The sequence below is a fragment of the Grus americana genome, chromosome 2 (genome assembly GCF_028858705.1).
Source record: "Grus americana isolate bGruAme1 chromosome 2, bGruAme1.mat, whole genome shotgun sequence".
NCBI classification, from domain to species: Eukaryota; Metazoa; Chordata; class Aves; order Gruiformes; family Gruidae; genus Grus; species Grus americana.
The window spans coordinates 154,589,262-154,610,760 of NC_072853.1; the positions used below are offsets into that span (position 1 = coordinate 154,589,262).

Sequence of the window (21,499 nt, forward strand, 5' to 3'; positions counted from 1 at the left end):
GGTGTAAACACGAGAGAAGAGTCAAGCTCCATTTTTTGTCTATGAGAAGAGTGACTAATACACAAGAGGCTAATTTAGTAGGAACATTTAGTCATGGCTTCCTGTAACTGGGCCACTTTGTGAAACACGTAATTACACACCAGTAGTTGTAGATAACAGGGTGCTGGAAAACTTAGGACACTGTAATGGGAATGGAACCCCAACTTTCTAATTTTAAAAAGTCAACAGCAATTCTTATGTAATCCCCTTTCATTTTAAAGCCAAGCTCCCACCCCTGAGTCTGTTAAACTTTAATTTGATCAGTAAAAAGGGGTACAGACTGATAAGTGCTGCTCCATTCCTATTGCCTGTGAGCCTGGAGACGGCAGTTATTGCTCCATCCCTGTCAGGAGATTCCTGAGTTTTCTACATGGGTCTGTTTGTCTTTCTGCATTCTTATGCCCTGTCCATTCCCAGTAGATTTTCACCTCAGTAATTCTCAGCATCTGGTAAATAGGTAATTCCAGTTGCTGTGACTGGTACCTCAGGCTCTGCCCTGTGCTGCTTGTTTATCAATATTTGAACAATGCACACTGTCTCCCTATGACCCTCATTCTATCTCTTTTTCCCTTGTCAGAGACTGCTCTTTTTGAATAATCATTTTGCCTGAATAATCACTCTGTCTCTAGAGACAGACCCTGCTAATCTCATTTGCATTAGTCTTTGCATCCTATGGGTTCTCATACCACACAACATCCTGCCTTCCAGAGCCACGTTAACCAACATAACTAGCACCTGCTGCATCTGGATTCTTTTTTTCCAAAGTGGGGTAAGCTTGTGCAATAAAGAGTTTTCAAAATTTTTGGGGGGAATATATGGGCATCCCTACACATATACACATATGTTGATAACTGTGTGAAACGACACAGCAGCAGGAGGGAGTCAGGCTTGTGGGAGTCCTATCTTGCAGTCTTGTGTTAGCCCTCAAAATTTACCCATATGATGGAAGTTGCATTGTGCCAGGTGAGTGATAGTTTTGGCCATAATTTTTATCCAGAACTTTTAATCAATATTCTAAATATCAGCCATAAGTTACCTCAAACATAATGTATTCAGTATTCCCTGGGATGCCATTGTAAAATCTGGCAAACAAATCTGATATGCGTGTACCATTTCTTGTTACACATTGCAAGATTTTTAGGTTCTATGAACATTTCTGATGCCACACGACAATACTGGTACTTGAGCTTGAGGACAACTTGCAGTTCATCAGAGTTCAGTACTCTTACGTTGAAGGTGATGTTAAATGAGAGCTTAATGACACTAATGGACTCAGGACATAGTAATTCAGGAGTAGTATAGGTCATCTGTCCTAAGAAGAACGCACTAGGGCTAAAAATGCTTCCAGATGCTTTGTTTCTTCTTGTCATCAGAGTCTTCACTGGGATAAGCTTCATCTGCCTGGTCTTTAGGTACAAGTTCTTGAGAGAGGGAGAACTCAGGTAAGCAGGAACTGGCTACTGACTGGGAAAGAAATGGGTCAATCTATGTCAGATTGTAGGGAGTATAAATGAAAGTGATTAAGAGCCAACTTTCATACCGAATTCTTCCTAGTTTTATGATTTCGGTTACAAGCAGTAAAGTTAATGAAGAGAGGTATTATTCTGCAGGATTTTTAACTTTAAGGGTTAATGAGTCTGAACAGGTGTGAGAGATTAGATGCAGCAGAGAATAGCAAGCTGGTGGAAGAAAATACCAATGTTTGTTACGTTCAGTCTTTGCTTGAGGGACAAGAAAAGAGAAGAAACCAGCTTGCTCAGGAGAGAAGTTTAAAAATATGGGGTTTTTTTGCAGTATAATCTGTTCTTTTCATAATTAGCAGTTCTTGGGTGATTACCTGAAGAAGCTGTTTTTGCTAGATGATTAACTGAGTACCTATATATCACATGACTAACTTGGGCATCCTCTACTTTTTCTAGTGTCAGAGAAGGTTAAGAACCAGTCTTTTTGATGTACGGTAAATGCTAATTGACATCATACTTTACTGGAACGGCTTGTCCCCAGTCACAACAGAAAACAGCATTTTTGTAATCAGCGGTTGAGGCTGTTCTTACTTGGCAAGTCATAGCCTTGTCCAGGCAACCTTCTCTCTGTTCTGTAAGTTTTGGGTTGGGTTTTTGGTTTTTTTGGGTGGGTTTTTTTTTTTTTTAAACTCAGAAGATATTAAAACAGGCTGTCCTACTCTGTCCGTGGCTAGAAGTGGTGCATTTCCTCAAAGCAAAAAAAGTATGCCCAGTAAGCTTGAGTAGTAAGAATTGATTCCAACCCAATCTGAAATCGTTTGGGTGTTAAGAACTGAGGGATCAGCATGATCAAGGATAAAAAGGGATATGAATTCAGGTGAATAATTATTTAACATGAGGAAAAAAACCCTGAAAGAGGACATCTTTCTAAATTGTGGAATTACCATTCAAAGGTAATCATGAGTTTTCTGCACTACATCTTTGTAGATTTGCTGGGAAAATAGAAATGTGATATAAAAATCAATATTTCTGTCAAATTGATAAGAATTTTGTTTATGCTGACAAGGTTTTTCAAGTCTCAATGGAATGGTCTCTCTTTGACCTCGCAAAGCCCTTGATATGTGCACACACAAATAACTTTGGCAACTGGTGCCAGAGTGACCAGGCCCAGCCCAGGTGTAAGTGAGTACATAGTTTTGCAAGTAAGCACATAGAATTACAATCATATCTCTCAACCTTAATTGCCTCATAGAAAATAAACACTCCCAGCTACACGATCTCCCCTATTGCCAGGACAATACAGATCACCAAGATCTGTGATAAGACCCTGCTTTTAATGAAAGGAGATTGTATTTTGCCTCAAATGCTTCTAAGTCTTCGACTTGATTTGAGAGAGAGGGGCAACTAAATTGAATTGAATTTGATTAGTATGAAAATTAAAAAGTCTCCTAGGACCTCTGTTAGGATCAGGGTTTGAAAAGCTTTGAGAATAAGATGTGAAAATCTTCAGTCAGACTGTCAGTGTGGGCTGAGACTGCTCAGTCTTGCTCATACTCTAAGAGACGCTGAGCACCCGCTGATGCTCTGCACTCAGGGTTGCTGAGGCTGAGCCTCCTGCAGAGTTTCCCTTGGGGAAGCCAGACTCGGGCACCCCATCAAGACTGTGCGCTTCTGGCCTGCTAACAGGACATTACGCTTACTGTTTGTGGTGTTTTAATTTCTGCAGTACTCCTCTGAAGAAGCACTTGTTGTTACCCCAGACAAGTAAGGCATGGGAAAGGTTGCATTAATGAAGTGGCACAATGAAGAAAACTGTAATCCATGCCTAAGTATTGTGAAAGAACCTCTCATTCAACTACACCAAAGTGCCAACACTGTGCTTTTATACACTTCATACTGGTTGCCATTTGCAAACATTCAAAACTGGTTAGACTTCTTTTTCTCTATGAAAGACAATGAGATTATTTTAAAAATCTAAAGGCTTAAGATAAGTGTATTGTTTTGAGGATGACCATTTGCTTTTAGCGAGTAGTGAAGGAAAAGTCCCCTGCTCCTGGTCGGGAGGTGGCTGTGTCCTGCTGCGTGTTCAGATGCAAGGGCCAGGCAACGCACATGCTGCAGGACCGCAGTCACCTGCTCCACCACACTGAGAGGACCTCGCTCTTCTTGTGCCCATCCCATGTGGCTTCCTGGCTGCTTCTGCTTTGGGATGAGTGTCAGTATGGGTAGAGAGTCCTGACAGGATTTCTGATACCTTTGCTGTGGCCAGTCAGTGAGATGAGAAGATTTTAACTTCCCTTTTGCCTGTGACTGAGCATCCCCAGAGGGAAGAGCAGTGAAGGTGACCTGTCCTCTGTGGGGTGGGTGTCATGGTGGGTGGAGGACAGGTGAGAGGTGGGGAACTTCCGTGCAAAGAATCTGTCCTCATTTGGCACACACAAGTGAAGCGCGAGGAAAGATTAAGAGCAGAAGGAACAAAATAGCCTCCTCTTTGCCTGCATACCTTCTCATGGCGTGCTATGGTTGCTGAGAGTTTTTATCAGATCCCTGGTAAGCAGGATGTAACAGAAATTACCTTTCTAAATCCACATTTATTAATTGCTAATGTTATGGGCTTGTTATGGCTGTGGCCTTTGAGAGAACTTCTACCTGCTAAGAGTATGGCTGTGATTCAAATAAGGGCATTGATGTAGAATTCTTAAGTGACGGTTAAAGTACTGTGCAGAGGGCCCAAGTTTCAAACATAGAAGTAGGTAGCTGCTGCGCTTGCAGAAATGAATATTGAAATGTGCTGTCTGGCAGGTATTACCTTGCTTTGAGAGTTATTTTCAAAGAATAATTTCTAGTTATACTCATAAATTAATTTGCATCTTCACAATCATTGAATGCACATATCTAGGTACAGAAATACTCAAGCCTAACTTCCAAAGCTTGACATATTTTTTTAAATAAATTCTGAAGTCAGCCATATTTAGAATGAAAAAAAGAAAAGAAAAAAAAGAAAAAGAAAAAAAGAAAAAAAAAAGAAAAAAAGACCTTGCCTGCTGGAGATGCTACAGCCAGCTCCTCCTTATAAATAATATATGTATATAACTGTACAATCAGACACCTGTTTCAATATGTGCTTTCTAGTGATTTCTCTGTGCCTTTTTGTTTGCCACTTGGAAATTCTGTGAACCTTCTTATGGGACAACATTGCTTTCCCTGCTGGTGCCTGAGAGATGTACAATGTTTCTTGCTGCTGTCTTTCAGCGGCTGTCAGCAGGCAGCCGACCAGAGAACCTTTATTTAGCAAATGCGAACAACTGGAGAACTTTTGTTTGCAAGACTTACGGGACCTACCTCAATTTACTGAGAGCAGTAACAAAGTTTCTCCCCCACTGAACAGATCCATCCCTGAAGCTCCCTGATGTTAATAAATGACTAGATGAACCTCTCTCACCTCCCTATCTTTTTCCGGCTACAAGTGTGAGGTATAGAAAGTGAGACATGAGTAATACTTGCTGTAATTTGATTTAAAAGTTGGAGAAAAGCAGGGGAGAAGAGAAACTCTTCTTCTGTTAACTTGTGTAAAAGCAAAGAGTTAAAATGTGGTGACAGACTTACTCGTTAGCCAGATATTACTATCTTGTGCTGTCTTTTCTGGAAGGAAAGCATTAGCAACCCAGCTGTTTGTTGGTATTCAAGATGTGTGTACGAGAAAACTGTAATGAAATATTTAATCTGAAAACAGCGTTGAGTAAAACTTTTTTTCAGTGTGAGAATGGAAATTGGGAGCAAAAGTCACTGGGAAGACCTTGTTTCCAAACTGGGTGGAGTCAATTTTATTTCAGCAAATTTACTAATAATTTGTGATGATCTGGGAGCAGAAATAGGATTCTAGTTGGGGCAGTGCTGAGCTAAGCTCAGACTGCCAGCTGGTTTAGGAAATCTTTACCTTCATCAGTTTAGGACATTTCTCTTTCTTCCATTTTAGCCACTTAAGGTTAAATACAGTGCTGGGAAAAGAGCAACTGCATTTTTGTAGAGTTTATTTATAATGACTTTAGGGTTTTGTTGTTCATTTGGAAATCATCAGTTTCTTGCTAGTTCACTGGCTGATGAATCTTACTTTCCTTCATTGTTCCTTTTAGATCTGCTGTGGTTACATTTTCCTCCTCTAATGCCTTGGGTATTCAAGTGAATAAAAGGAAATGAAGTAAAAAAAAAAAAAAAGAAATTTTATATCTGGTTTGACTAAATATGTGAAATGACTGACTTTGCAGGTAGATGTGAAAATGGACATTTCTGCAGGTTACCCCTTGCCTTGAAACATTTGCAGTGTTTATAGTACGTTTGGACAAATGTCAGATGCCTTTGTGGGTCATAAAGAAACTTGATAGGAGGTGAGAAAAATGTTTCACTACAAGAGTTTGGGGCTAGGAGCTGAACCCAGGATTTCTTGGCTTTGGATTACCGCTTTAACAATGGGGATGTTGCATCTTCGGTCTTGGGTACCTAGTCTGAGTTGGAAGGGATCCATGAGGATCATCACATCCAACTCCTGGCACCAGACCGGGCAAACTAACGATTAAACCATACATCTAAGAGCATTGACCAAACACTTCTTGAACACTGATAGGATTGGGGCCATGACCACTTCACTGGGGAGCTTGTTCCAGTGCTTGACCACCTTCTCAGTGAAGAACTTTTTCCTAATATCCAATCTGAATATACTACCATTGCAGTGAAGTATATAAGGGATATCACCATCAATCAGCTTGAAACAGCTGATGTGGAATATGGATATTCCTATTAGCTAGGACAAGTTACAGGAACGCAGGTCGCACAGATTTTCTGTCTTGTGGCATTAGCTTCCTGTTTCCTTGGAGGAGCTGGAAACACAGGTGTAGGTTCCCAAATCTCTGAATAGTTTAAACCTAATTTCTTGAGAAACTGCATCTTCTCCTGCTGTCATATCAGAACTGCAAAGACTGGGAGATGTAACCAGGTACCTTTGAGATTCTTAGTAGAGAGGATGTTACGCTTAAGTGTATCACCCTTGGGAACTTCTTGGTTTTGATGTCAACAATCTTGAGACGATTTGGAATGAGAATACAGATTTCAGAGGTCTCAGTCACTGCCTTGAACAAGATTATTGCTGTTAAATCTTAATTGCTTGTATATATGCATTACAAGAATGGATTATCATCTGAGATTTTTCATTTGTATGTGATATTTGGATACAGATAGTTGAAATTTTCTGTTGACTAGACCTGATGCAGAGGAAAAGGTCCAGTTGTAATGGTTTTCCGAATTTTAATATACATAATTCATCTATTTAAGCTGAACTTTCTAAACTGCAAATATATATATATTTTTTTTAAGCTACATTCAGTGTGAGTGGAAGTGAACTTTTAATTTACACATTGATTTTCATTCTGTGATACTTTTGCTTCAAATAGGGCCCTCATTATTTACAAATATCAACATACTTTTTCTCTAGTGAGTGCTTATGTCACATCCTGGTTATATACATTCAAAACCAGGCTTGCTAGCATTTTCACTTCATATGAAGAGGGTTAATTATGAACTAGACTGTGGATCTCAAATACATCATCAAGCTAAGTAGCTGGTGACTGCTGCAATCAGTTAACTGCAAGGAAATGAAACAGGACTTATTTACATTTAGAGTGATGCCTGAGTTCTTAATCACCTCAAAGCATTTAAAAATTAACTTTACTACCAACAGCTCAAGAGGCATAATGAACCCCAGGAGGGAGTTTTCTTCTCTTTCATTTTCATTGAAGCCATCTATTCATTTACATCAGACTACTCTCACTCCAGTCTGTTTTCCTGCTGAAACCTCAAAAGTTTCCTTATTTCATTTTCTTAAATAACTTGTGGTTCATTTGGTATGCTTCATCATAAATTAGTATTAAGACTGTGCAAGAACTCTTGGCAACTACTGAAGTACATGCAGCCGCAAATTCTTTAAGGACAAATGGAAGAAAACAGCTCAGTATTTCTGTGTTTTGTTGTAGATGTATCTATGTATTAAAAAGGCAACAAAATATCTTTAATTATCATCTTCATGCTTTCCTGAGCTTTTGCACCTGCACAAGCATATTTTATGATTTTGCACACGGACACACTCGTGCTCCAGAAAGGGGGCTACGCTGTAATCAAATAAGCAGCTAACAGCCTGACCAGTAACGACATTTGACAATTGGCAATTTAGAAGATGGAAGCAAAGATATTGAAACTAATACAAATTCTCCAAGCTTTCCACCATAACTTTGTTTTATCTTGACTCTTATTTGCCCTGAATCCCCTAATAGGAGCAATCCTTTCATAATACACTCAGCCAACCCATTATTTCTATATACTTTTTTTCCATTGCTACAAACATGAAGCACTAACACCTCCAAAAGTGGCCTGTTCCCTTGGGAAAGGTCTCAGCTGCGAGGGGGAAAAAAATCTTCTCTTTGGAAGTTTCCCTTGAAGGTTTGAACTATTTTCCTGGGCTATTTACAGCTGAAGTGAAGGTGGTATTTTGAGAGACAACAGTAATGAAGAGTACAGCAATCCAGCCAAACTTAATAGGGGTAAAGCTGAATAGCAGAAGATTTTTTTTTCTTTTTATCAGTGATTTAATGGACAAATTGAATGTAGGTGTTTATACATCTATTAAGATAAGAAGAAGTGCTAGCAGCGCAGATTATTTTTTTAATATGAGACACAACATAATAGTACCATGGCAGTTTTAGTAAACAGTAGATACACAGTTACAGTAGCTATGTACATATTTATTTAGCAAAGCTATGGGCATAGTTCTTTTAACGCTTTTCCCATTGTCTGCTCTTTCAATGAAATTTTAGTCATAAATCTAATAAACTTATAAATGAATTGTTGTGACAGCTTTTGTTACCTGTATTTTTACAAAGCAATTAGTGTATGCAACTGTAAATCATAGGTCTCTAATTATTTAGGCCTCTTACGGGATCGCGTCATCAAACTGAACTGAGGTGTTACGGCAAACAGCTGTAGGTCGTGAGGCGTTGGAACCGTCATGGCTGCCAGAGAGTTACCCTGTCCCGGCTGCCTCCCTCTCCCTCCCGCCGGTCACGTTAGCTCTGCACCCTCTGACCTGCTCTGACCTGATAGTGTGGAGCTGGAAATAAGGGCCGAGGAAGGGAAAGAGAAGCTAGGGTTTGTGTTTTCTGGTAGCCGTGCCACCTCAATACCTGTCAGACTGCAGCCTCAGTAGAGAAGAAAAACCTGACTGGCTGCAGCTATGGGGAAACAAATGCTTTCATTTAAGTTACCTGGACACTGGCACTACAATTGTAAGGAACAGGTGTCTATATTTATGAACCAACTACAGTTCAGTCTTGTAAATCTTTTTGCAGTTGGGAGGGTAACAAGTCTGCAAACAAAATCTCTACCTTTTTACTGAGGTGATAAATACTCTGACTGGAAGACAGACGGATTTTAGTGTGTGCTGTCCTGGGGAAAGATGTGACTGCTGATAGCTGTCACCTTGGGGGAGGCCGGTACGATGTCTACCCACCTCGCTGGTGAAGCTTGAGGGATAGTTTCCTTTCTTAGCCTAAAGTTGCATAGTTAGTATTACTCTTTATCTCTGCAGGAAATGGAATATGACATGTGGAGAGGCTGGGGGCTAGTATTGCTTCAGCTAGCTGTGTAGCAAAAGAGCCAGAAAGTTTCTTACAATGGTTTAAAACAAAAGGGCGCTGTTGTGTGTATCAGTGTTCAACATTTCAAATCTGTAAAATTATTCTCATGTAACTTTCTCATGATGGACCATGTTGCTTGTTGGATTTGATGTTCTCTTTCAAAACTAATAGCTCATTTCCTCTTTACCTGTCAAATTGTCCTGAACTCTATGGTTTCTGTAAGTAACTTATTTAGACTACAAAAAGCCAGAATTTGCAATTTTTAAGTTGTGAAATATTTTAACTATTTTCTTTCTTACCTATTTTCCTATCCTATTTCTAACATACCCCCCTATAAATTTCTTTTTATTTTTAAGATTTCCCTTGTTATAAGCCCTGACCAATTGTAGAAAAGTCTAAAAATATTCTATGTTTTCTTATCCTACAATTTCAATGCATTTTGATATAGATGGCTGTGCAGGAAATCTGACAGGGCTGAAGGAAAGAGCAGAACCCGATCCTACATTTAATAACGTGTGAGGAGCCCACTTTCCGCTTTCCCCATAGCGAGAACCACTCACCTCTGCTGTTAGTTGCTGGATAAAAGCTCTGAGGAGAGTTTCTCACCTTTTATATTCTCCAACTGTTTTTTTTTTCATAACTTTTTTTCTTCAAAGTTAAATATCTATGTTTTCTTACTAGAAACCATAGTTGTCTTTGGAGTTTACCTCAATTTTCCTCTATAAAACCATCTATAGTTTCATACTGTCAGCTCAGTCAAACTCTTTCCAGATGTTTACTCTGTGAAAGGCTTTGATGCAAAACAATACATTTTAAAAGGTTTTTTCAGCATCATTTCATAGAGGTTAGTTTTTCTGGCTTGTATTACTTGTAGCTGATGGTTAGTGAATCTCTTTTGATTTAGTTTTAAATGACTCCTGATATAAATGTCTTTAGGACTCCTGCCAAGCAGTATACTACTATTTCCTTGTCCTTCATTTCAGCCAAAACCTTGTAATGTAGGTTTGTTGTTTTCACTGGTTGTGACATTGATTTTGAAGGATTTGTAATATACAGTAAATCACTATACTCATTCAAAACATGACACGCTTCTGCAGTAAACATTTCTTTGTAAACACATCCTTTCATTGGTATACAGATATTATTTGACTCTGACAATGGGGATGGTCTGTGTGACCATGTTTGAGGTGATATATAGTATTAAGTCTTTTGGCTGAATTCACTGGTGGTTTGTTAGAGACTTTATGCAATAGGGCGAATCCACAATCTTTGTTTTCTTAACTCTTTTTTTTTTCCTTCTTTCTTCTTGTTTTCAAAATGTGGGACAGAATTTAAGGTAGATTTCCAGCTGGGACAATTAATATCTCCATTGCCTAATACAAAAGCAGCTAGAATTAGTCTGGGAGGATCTAGCAAGAGTTTGGGATGCAAAAATAGTGAAACCATTCATAACTAGGGAAATTTCACTCAGTCAACCATTTCCTATTAGCCCCTGACCTTCCTAAAAATGATTTTTGTGGAGCATGTTCAGATATCATGGTTTTGTAGTAAATTAATGTCAGGTAACAAATTGCTGGGAATGAATTTTCCAGTGTTCACATCCAGGTACTCCTCAGGCACTGTCAGCAGAAACCGAGCTAAAACTGTGATTCCTGAGTGTTGCCTGCTATTGCAGATTTAGTGTCCTGCTTTACATTGTTTGTACTGAAGGAGCTAGGAAGAGGCTGCCTGGCAGCTGACTCCTTTGGGAATCCCTGCTAAAATGAAATGTATATTTCATAAGGCCATCCCAGGGAGCAAAACTTTAAGTAAACATACATTTTAAATGAGTAAGCAATTGTCTACTGGGAAACCGTGTATGGAGCTTTATTTTTAGATATATATACTCATCTTGCAGTGTGGGGAATTACACACACAATCTGCAAATAGAGAACATGCTAGTTAATGCTTAACATCCCTCTAAACACAGCCTTGCAAGCTAAATTAGTAAACACTGTAGAAAGAATTTTGTCTGCATAAGGCCCAATTTCACTAAAGTCAGGTCAAAGCTCTGTTGCCATAGGAGAGTGTTTTATTGACATATAAACTCTGCAATGGATCTGGTTGGGTATCCTGGAGAGCACATTTTAAATGCAGTTACCTACCGTTACTTGAAGGTAACAGTATATTTGGAATATTTTGGGATATTGATATGTATTTGTATGACACAGTTTCTGTAGTCATAATTCAACTTGTGTAGGTTGGTTTGTTTAAGGTTTGCCGAAGACTGGACACAGCGAATGTTTAATCTCTTGTGACTTTAAACATGTGTGGGGTAGATGTTTATACCTGAGCTAGTGATTGTGTGCTGCCCTTATTAGCAGTGGGAGAAGTAGATGCTTTTGTTACGTATTGAGATGGTTTGGTTTAGATCTCTGCTTAGGATGAGATGTCTTAGTCCCTGGACTCTGTCATCTACACTGACTATACACAGAGACTAAGATGGCTGGTTCAGATCTAGATGTCTCTCTCTAGCTGAAGTCATAGAAATCCTACCAATGCTGACTAGTAAGACTTCTTTTTTTTTTTTTTCTTTGGGGTAAAATCCTGCAGTTGCATCTTAATAATTTGATAGAATTCAGTTTGGTTTTATATGTTTATGTGAGAAGATTGGACTTGAGTGATAAAGGAAGAAAATTTGATGAATTATTCAATGATTGTCTCTTTATTCACTTCTGTAGTTCAACAGAGCTATAAAAGCATTTATGTATGTGTGTATGTGTGTATATATATTTGGAAAAAATCTTTGGGACTAGGTGAACGGAGTGATTTCTTTGTTGCTTTTTCACACTGCAATTCAAGTTTGCTCCCACGGTACCTTTTCTGAAGTGATTGCGTCAGTCTAAAAGAATAGATTGTTGAATATGCCAAAGAACAAAAATAAAATAAAGTAAAAAGAATGTCTGCAGATCTGGACCCTTCATCCTTTTAAATCCTCTTGCATTTTCAGAAAGCACTCAGATCTTAGCTGCTGCCCACAAAAAATAGCCACATTAAAATTAGCAGCACTCAAAGACAAGCTAGAGGATCATCGCAAAGATTTTAAGGTACACGTAACACATCCTGTACTCATAGGTATATATAAAACTGATTAGCAAGTCACAGGGAGGGGTAATCTGATTGTCAGTAAGATTTAGCAATTGTACCTCTTCTATATATCTAAGTGGGCTCTTATTAACAATAAGAGGCATATATAGTTTCGAATGTATTAATTCCCCTTTGTCCTTGCCTTGCGCTGCTCTGTGAGTAGGAAAACCGGTCACTTGAGAATTAGATGCAGTCAGGAGCGTGCTCTGACAGGGCTGCATTTAGTCCGTTTTGCACCTAGGAAGAGTCACTGCGAAGGGGTCCCTCTTCTCTGGGCCAAGTGCATGTTGCATGCCTGCCCCACTGCCGCCTCTGCAAGGGCTGGTGCTGCAGGTCCTTGTGTGATTTGACGAGGGATTGAAAGTGAAGGGGAGACCTACAGGAAAAACACACAGAAAAGATAAAGATTTCACGGTGCCTTGATCTTACAAGTTTTTCTTACTCTGTCCCCTGTGTGTTTTACATTGCTCATATCAATATCCAAAATTATATCAATATCCAGGAAATGATTAATCCTGAGTTCAGCAAGTCAGTATAAAACTAGCAGATTCACTATAAAACTAGATGTCACTTTTTTTCTGTCCTGAGGCAGGAGAAGGGAGTCAATACTTTGTGTGTAAATGGACAAAATGTCAGTACATGCGGTCTGGTAAAACTCAGCCCCACGGCTCAGTGTGAGGTTGGAGGATGCACTGTTCAGCTTTGGGCATGCAAACATAGAAGCTGTGGAGGTGGAAGACTGATGGTACAGGACTGACTGAGCACAAGGAAGAGGAAAAACCTGCTTCTTGGAGAGTTCCTATTTTCCTGACACTTGATTTCTTTTTAATTTTATCTTTTTTTCCCTTTGCAATTTGTTAGTTGCAGCTTAACAGGATGCACAGGTGGACAAGGGATGCAGGTCCTTACAGTTCACTGGACTTAATTCTTCATAGTTTTTAGTTAAAAAAAAAAAAAAAAAAAAGTCACTTGCTCAATGTGCTATCACAACCCTTTTTGGTTTTGTGGTTGGTGCATTTTTTCAAGCACTTGTGTAATAGTGTATTACACAGGTATAAGGCGTAGATGTAGGTAAACATTGGTACATTAATTCTGACCACATGTAGTGTAAAATTCATATTGAATTTGCTGTATACAATACATTTTCTGTGTACCAATCTATTTCATTTTTTTTCCTATACAGAAACTACCTAAGTTTAGCATTTTTAACAATAAAGAACTCATGTAGGTCATCAGATGTTAGATCTCTTTCCTTCCCTTGCAATGCCTTTTATTTCTGAGCAACATGGCAGTAACATGAGACCATGACAGCCTTCATAAAATGTGTACTTTAGCAAACAAAAAAAGATTATGAAATTTCTGATCAATCCTCTGAGGGACTGTTTTTGCATTGATATTGTATTACAAATGATAGATTGCATTGTAACTTCACAAAGGCATGTCTGCTTCTTTCCAGATGATGGTGTCAAAAATAACTTTCAGTGGTAGCATTTTGAATTGTTAATTGTACTGTCGTTCTATGCTGAAATCCTTGACCTAAATATTTATGAGGGAATTGGTTCTACCGTAGACTACATTAGTGCCCTGCAATATGGCCATGTAAGCAAGAGTAACCTTGGTTATTCACGTGCTCCCAGAGACAGGGGCAGTGCTTGGGAGTGGGAAGTCTGAGCCCCTGGATCCTGGGGGTTTCTCTCTTGCTCATTTTCCATATCTCATTCTCTCTGCAGATCAAACATTCCCTAAAGTGTGGTAGAAGGCAGGAAGAATGACACTTGCTAATTTGAATTTCAGAAAGCCCCTAAACCACATTCTGATCTCCAGGTAAGTGTCTGTGAGCCGCTTGGCTTTGACACTTGTTAAAACTTAATCACATATCTTTTTGGTGCCAAGCTACTGTACGCAGACCAAAGAGAGGAGTACACGTGTGCATGTGCTTGTGTTTGTGGGGGAGGGAATACTTTATTTGTTTGTACAGATGATGTGAAGTGAAAACAGCATCACTCTGGAAAATATGAGATCAGCTTATGAAAAAGGAGGAAAGATTTAGCGACAACTGAAAACCTTAAACTACAGGTGTCCTGATGCAGTTGCTCTATGCTAGATTTCAAGAAGGAAACATCTGGGAACATGCAATTTACTAATTTAGATCAGGCTTTATTTTCATGTATTCATTCTCTTCCTCTCCCCCCAAACTTCTTTTTAAAAATACCCTCAGGCATGTCATGGGCTGTATCAAAGTCCTTTCTTAAGCTGTAACTGTCAAATGTAAAGGAGAAGGAAAACAAATAGCATATTCTAAATGTCAACGGTAACTAAACAGGTTCTCTCTGTGAAGATCTGGATATCTCCAAAGAAGTTTGGAACATGTTGTCTATACTGTGAAACTCAGTATTAACCATGTAAAGGGTGTATGTATATACTGCCCAGTGACTCAAATGAAGTCTTTTGCTTTAGATGCCTCACCATAATTGTTAGACCGAAGACTGGAAAATATTTCCTGTGCTTTCACTTACATTTGAAAACAAATTCATTTCAGTCAGGACTGGTGTGCTTCTTTCGGAAGTATTTGAGCCATTGAGTTTTGCCAGCCTGAACGCTTATGGGAGGTTTGTGTGCATAGTCTTGCTCAAATATTGCATACGCCAAAAGTGCTATGCTGAGATAACCACCTATGTTGGTGTTGATGCAAGATTGACTCACTGTCTACTTTAGATATCAGACTGAGATACAATCTGGTGCACCAAAATTTAGGAGCCTGTGTTCCTCATAGAGTCAATGGAAAGGGGTGGGCACCTCCGAAGGGAGACTTGTGCAAACTGTCTAGGGGGATGGTAAGAATATGCACCGTTCTGTTTGCTTGCAGCCTAGATATATCTGAAAAACAATATTTCTATCAGTTTCATGGTATGTTTAGTAATAGCAAAGTCAGCTGGCATATTTTATGCTCATGTAAATACGGCTTAATGCATGAAATGGAAAGAATTCCCAGGCTCCCCGGCAGGGGTACTTCATGGGACGTGGGGCACAGTTGCAGTTAGCACTGCGCATGTGATTGGTGAAGGGGGAAAACAGACCATTAAATGCTGTGCAATGCAGGTACTGGAGGTGCTGCGTGACATTGCTGAACAGAACAGAGGCGTGTGATCCCTTAAACATACTTTCCATCAAATGATTAAATGCAGCAGTCCTGCTGCATCCCATGTACTTTCTGGAACAGGATGATATACGAACACTTAACAGTCTTGAACTATGTAAAATATTGTTAGCAGGTACATCCTTGTGTGGGATGTTCAAAAGTAAACCGAGAACTGTGCAAAAGAGGATAGTTCTCCATATTCTTGGTGGACAGTACAGCAAAATGTGCTTAAGCTGTAGCAGAGAAGACGCCAGTGAGATGCAAGAAAAGCCTTTCTAAGGAGCACTGAAAGAGGCTGTGTGGAGGCTGTGAAATGGTCATCCTCGAGAATCTCTAACTTGGCAAAAGACGTCTGTTGTGTCTGCCATGCGGGGCTGAGCCGCCGTTGAGCCTGCAGTGAGCACTGGCAGGGAGATGGTGGTATCAACAGCTGAGGTGGGAGCTGCAGTGAACACTTAAGCCATAGTCAGGAGATGGTTTGCTAAGGAGTGCAGTTTTGACTGGGTTTTTTTAAGGCTGGCACCAAGACTCCTCAGTTTCTCTATTGTTGGTCTCAGCCTTCCCTGACATGCAGCGTTGCTTTAGTAGCAGGGAGGAGCAAGGCAGTTTTTGTCAGCAGAGCGATCCAGGAGTTGCGCTCGCTGCCAATTATTCAGACAGCCATCAGGAAGGGCTTGTTTACCAGAACAGTTTTCTTCAGCGATTTCCACCTTGGAATGGAGCGTGATCCTTTTCACATGTGTTGTGAGCCCTATTTATAGCTGAGCAATGAGAAATGCGCTTACAGCAGAACCAATGCAGTATGCAATGTATGATTTCTCCCCAAACTCAGACATAACAAACACAATCAGTCACATACATTTTATCTATAAACACAATTAATCACAGTGATTAATTCTCATTATCTCTTAGCCTGTTAATAAAGTGAAGAAATATTGCTTAACAGGTATAGTAATGGGTTGAGGAAGGACATCTCTGAATCAGTGTTTTACCTACTGTGGACACATCACTTTGCCTCTTTGTGCTTGGTGAAGTCCCCAGAGATTACTCGATCTTCATGAAAGTACTGAATAAAGATAGATTCAGGTCAGGATGTTCTGGGGATAAGAATGTCATCTGTACTGTACTATATTAGTGTCTTTTCATAATGTTTCCTAATGTGCTTTTTTAATATTTTTGAGAAGGTAATTTGTTACTATTTTTGAATTTATCGATGCATACGTAGCATTTTCTGGCATTCCTAAAAAGGCACAGTCTTGTTCTCTGTTCAAAAACTGGGCCTTAAGGAACTTATGGTGTAAATGTTTCTTGTCACTAGAGAAAGTCTGTGCTTGTGAAATGCAAGCTGGCAATGGATGGTGTGGAGCTACTTGAATGGAGCTTGGAAAAGATGTAATACCTCCCTTCGATCATCTGGATATGTGTCCTGTGTTCAAATGAAGGAGAATGCAGGCTGGTTCCTTAGCTCCATGGATCACCAATCACATCATGTTGTGATCCATGGATCAAAGCTGGAAGCCAGGTTAGACCTTCTCCTTCCTCCTTCCCACCTATCTGGGGTTTCTTTCTCCCCTCTGGTACACCGTGCCTGTATTCCCAGCAGGGCAGCAATGATCATTTTGACAAGGCACTATGCAAGGGCATCAGGAGAGGGAGGCCCAGCACTTTGCTTGCAGCACACCCTGCAAGTGCTGGCTGCAGCTTTGCCCTAGAGGATCTTATTCTTGCTGACAAGCCCTTATTTATACAGGATGTTGTAATGCCGGTTTACAAATGGGGTGATTGTGATAGTTGGCATGATAGCTGGACCTCAAAGCCCAATGCCTTGCAGCACTGTTGAAGATGTTATCAGGGCTAACTGCCCTGACTGTCCACCCTCCCACATCTTGCAGCACCCTCTGAGGGTCACTGAAAACCCCCTGTGAGGGGAGGGTACATCCCTGACTGCATCTCCGAGGCATGCCCTGTAGCTGCAAGGGCTGTGTCACTGCCGTTCCAGGGACCCTCGTGCTGTACCCAGGCCTGCGCTCACCATCAGGCCTGCAGACACTCAGTAGCTGGGCCAGCAGTGGTGGCATCTCCACAGTTTGTCTTGTAAGGGGCCTCTGCACCTACGAGCATCTCTGTGCCACCTTATCCTTCCTCCATGCGAAGGCACAGCCTCTATTTGCAAGTTCAGACAATGTCAGCACTTGGGAAACGGTGGGGAGGGGTGACAACTGTTGGGCCTGCATCTGGCCATGACCCTGGTTTCTTTTCCTCCTTCCGTGCCGTTTGCTATGAGACCCTGTGTCTTATGTAGGGCTGCATAGTAGGCTCATAACAGCTGCGTAGTGTGGAAAAATAAGAGACTGAGTGATAGATGACTTATTGCGTGCCACAAAACCTGTGGCCCAGGTTTTCCTTTGTGCATACCCATAGGAGGTACAGCTAGGTATGCTGAGAGTGACCCACACACCTTTGGTGTGGAGGCACACAGGATATTCTGGACACTCTCAGGAGCCTTCTGTCTAAGCAGTGTAGACACAGGCACCCCCTAAAAAAATCACAGTTCCATTTTTATCTCAGGGGCAGAAGACAAAATTCAAACTGAATCCAACTCTGGATATCCTTAAGTTGCTTCCAGACAGCAGACTAAACTTCCCGAGCTGAACAGGGCACATGAAATCTGAAGCCAAATCTGAGTTTTCCAGACTGAGCCAGGATCTAGTTAGAAAAAAAGAGAACATCTTATTTATAATAGGAAATGGGTACTTGACTAATGGGGTGTGGTATGTATTTGTGAAGGCTTCAGACTGAATCCCAGTGAGGCTGGTGGTGTGCAGGCTGGGTTTCAGCAGAAAGGCTCCAGGTATGCATTTCCGAGGCCAGCGGACATACGCTTCTTAAATCCATCTGCTCACCTGAGCAAAACCTGCGCTCACAGCTTGAAGGTCTGTTATATACACCTTGTGTATAGTAGGATCTATGTAGGGTTTGAGTGGAATGTTATTCTTGAATGGATAAAATAGAGACAAATTACAGGAAAAAAATGTTGAAAGGAAAGGAAATGGCATTAAGGAGGACGAGGAAGGCAAGCAGCACAGGGGCAGTCTGACGATGCAACAGACCCAGAGGCAGCTCTAAAGCTCCAACACAATTATTCCTGGACCCTGTCATCTTAGCTGCTTTGGCATGGGGTCCAGTAACTGGGAACAGGGAATAATGATCAGAGCAGCAGTAGGTTGTGGTTTTGTACAGCTTACCACAAGCTTTCTCTTTCCTGTCAGAAAGTATGTGTATTTGTTTTTAAAAATAACTTTAAAACCTCTCTCAAATATCATTTTTGATGACACTGATTTTGGAGAAATTCTGTCAATGAAGTAAAGAAACTTTTTAAAATACTATTTTCTCATAGTGCCACATTTTATGAGGCGAAAATGAGGCCCTAGTAGATCACTTAGAAAAGATTTATATACCTAGATTTGTTCTAACTACAAGAATCCATACTGACAAGTGTGATCTTATGAAAGCTTTTTCTAGTATACATCTACCAACGTGAGCACAGTTGTGTGAATAACTTGTGAGTTTTATGAGTGCACAGCACCAGGGACAGGTGAAATCTTAGCTGCTTTTAACAGCAGTTATACTTTGCTATTCCCCATTATTTTCAAGAATAGAAAAAATGTTTTATGAAAGAGAAGGAGTTTCGGAGGTAGTTCTGAGTAGTGAGAGTAAGCCTGGCACATTGCCTTCTGACCGTTCTTGAACTTGGTCCTCCCCAGCTTTGTGTGCAGAATTTCTATTGGCCTTGGTGGTACTTCTCCACCAGATGGAGAGGTCTGTTTAACGGTGCACATGTGCTATTAAGGCACTGTACAGAGCTGGAGATGAAGGACATCACAGGCTTAATTAAACACCCCTATGTTATTCCTCTGACAAACATTAAGGTAAGAAGTGACAAAGACTTGGAGGCTACAACAAAATAGAGAGTGTTTGGATCTCATTATTGCAGTGAGGACGGGGACCACCTTGCCTCTTAATGGCCCAAGATATAAGTTTCATTATTTCAGCTCTCTGAGTACCATCTAGACTGCTTAAAGGATTTGCCTCCCGATGGTATGCTGGTACATATATTAAGGCTATAGTTTTGTCCATAATCATGCTGGTGTGATGTAAATATCATCAACAGTATTACACAAATAATGACCTATTGAAAAATTCAGAGTGGGAAAGAAAATGATAAGAATTGATATTTATGAAATAATGGACATGGCAGAGCTAAGAGCTGCAGGATACAGGAATTGATTTTATTTTATTTTATTTATTCTTTAATGTGAAGAAACAGAAAACTGTTGAGCATGAGGTAACCTTAGAAGCCAATGCAATATGAACTACTCACAAAGGCATTCACATTTTGTGGGTGTAATTAATAATTAAACTCTGGTCTTTTTTTTTGGAACAACAAAATATTTGGACAGAAAGTAGAAGTCTACTGTGAAAAATCTGTAAAAAGCATATATACCTTCACTTTCCATTCCTCTGCTGTAGTCACTAGTATGCTGTCTAGTTAAAGGGATTTTGAATCCTTGTTTATGGCAATCATTTTACTTTCAGTTTTCATATTTGACTTACATTACAATGCCCTTAATAGAGATATATGTTTAGCCCCCCAGTCTATGCAATAGAGCAAGGGTAGAAAGTTGCATACTTTCTGTGCAATATTTATGAGATCCACTAATTCAAGAGTGTGCTCCAAAGCAGGATTGATACAGAAATCCAGTCCTCACTGTTGTTTGGCTCACTCCTCCTTAAAATTTCTAACAAGCAGGAAAAATCTCCATCGGTCTATTACTCATTGCGTAGTTGGCCTTTCACACTGAAATATTTCTCTCACCTCTAACCTAATTCTCCCTTATTGCAATCTTTTATCTTTTCCAGAGGTTATGGAAAACAATCCACTATCTCCTTTCATAAAGAATCTTTCTGAAAATTTGAAAACTGTTATCAAATCTCCTCCTAGTCTTCCCCCTCCTGGATTAAGCAAGCCCAGTTCTTGCAAAGTATAATGCTAGATCACTTTTTTTTTTTTTTGGAAGTTCACTCTTATTTCTGTTTTGGGGACTTTCTCCAGCTGGTCGATGTATTCCTTGACGTGTGATAACCTGCTGTGCTCACAGGGATCCAGGTAAAGGATTACCAACTCTGAGTAGAGTGAAAGGAATGTTTTGTGTGTTTAACATAAAATGTACTCATTTTCTCTAACCCAGTATGATTGCTTCTTATGCAAAGGCATGTTTTTATTGCTTGCTTGTGATCTATTCTAATTGTTAGATTCTTTTCTACACTGTGCTTGTCTTGCCAGTCATTCTACAGCTTATATTTGTGCAGATAATTTTACTTGTGCACATGCATGTGAATTCAATTGTTTAGCTGAATTCAGATTTCTGCTGTTCAGCAAGATCATGTAAAATGTACATTCTGTACTCTGAAGGCTTTGAAGTCCTTTTAGCATAGCGTCATTTTCAAATGCAAAAAGCATCTTAATCCATCTACCAGTTCATTAATGAATATGTCATACAGACAGATTCTTGCGAAACCTGACCTGATGCATCTTGCTCATTTGAAAATGAACCATTGATAAGTATTCTTTGAAGGGGATTTTCCAAGTAACTAACTACCTTAAATCCGCTTGTCTATGGGAATGTCCTGTGAGATGTCAGGACAAAAGTCCAGATGCATGACAGTATTTGTTCTCCTCCATCCTTAAAGCTTGTTCTCTGCCATAGAGAGAAAGAATTTTTTCCTGACATGATTTATTTATTAAAGATTCATCTTGGCCCTTACTTACATCCTGGTTATATTCCAGATTCTTACAAATAGACCTTTTCATTATTTGTTCTGATACTTTTCTGGTGGTTGAAGTTAGACTCTCTTCTCCTTTTTGATGTTTTAAAAGTAAGTGTTTGCCCTTTCTAGTCTTCTGAAATCTGTATTGCTCAAGTTGCTAAAGATAATTGCTGATTTCTGTGTTCTCAGTGCTGAATTACATCCAGCCTTGCCAACTTGAAAAC

At 39.9% G+C, this 21,499-nt stretch overlaps 1 long non-coding RNA gene across 1 annotated transcript in view; it reads left to right on the top strand.

Annotated features, from left to right (window-relative positions):
* Window positions 1-21,499, top strand: part of LOC129202751 (uncharacterized) — a 139,495-nt gene that overhangs the window by 86,466 nt on the left and 31,530 nt on the right. The window contains exon 5 of the long non-coding RNA XR_008575824.1: window positions 14,038-14,131. This is a non-coding gene — a long non-coding RNA (uncharacterized LOC129202751). The remainder of the gene's footprint in view (window positions 1-14,037; window positions 14,132-21,499) is intronic.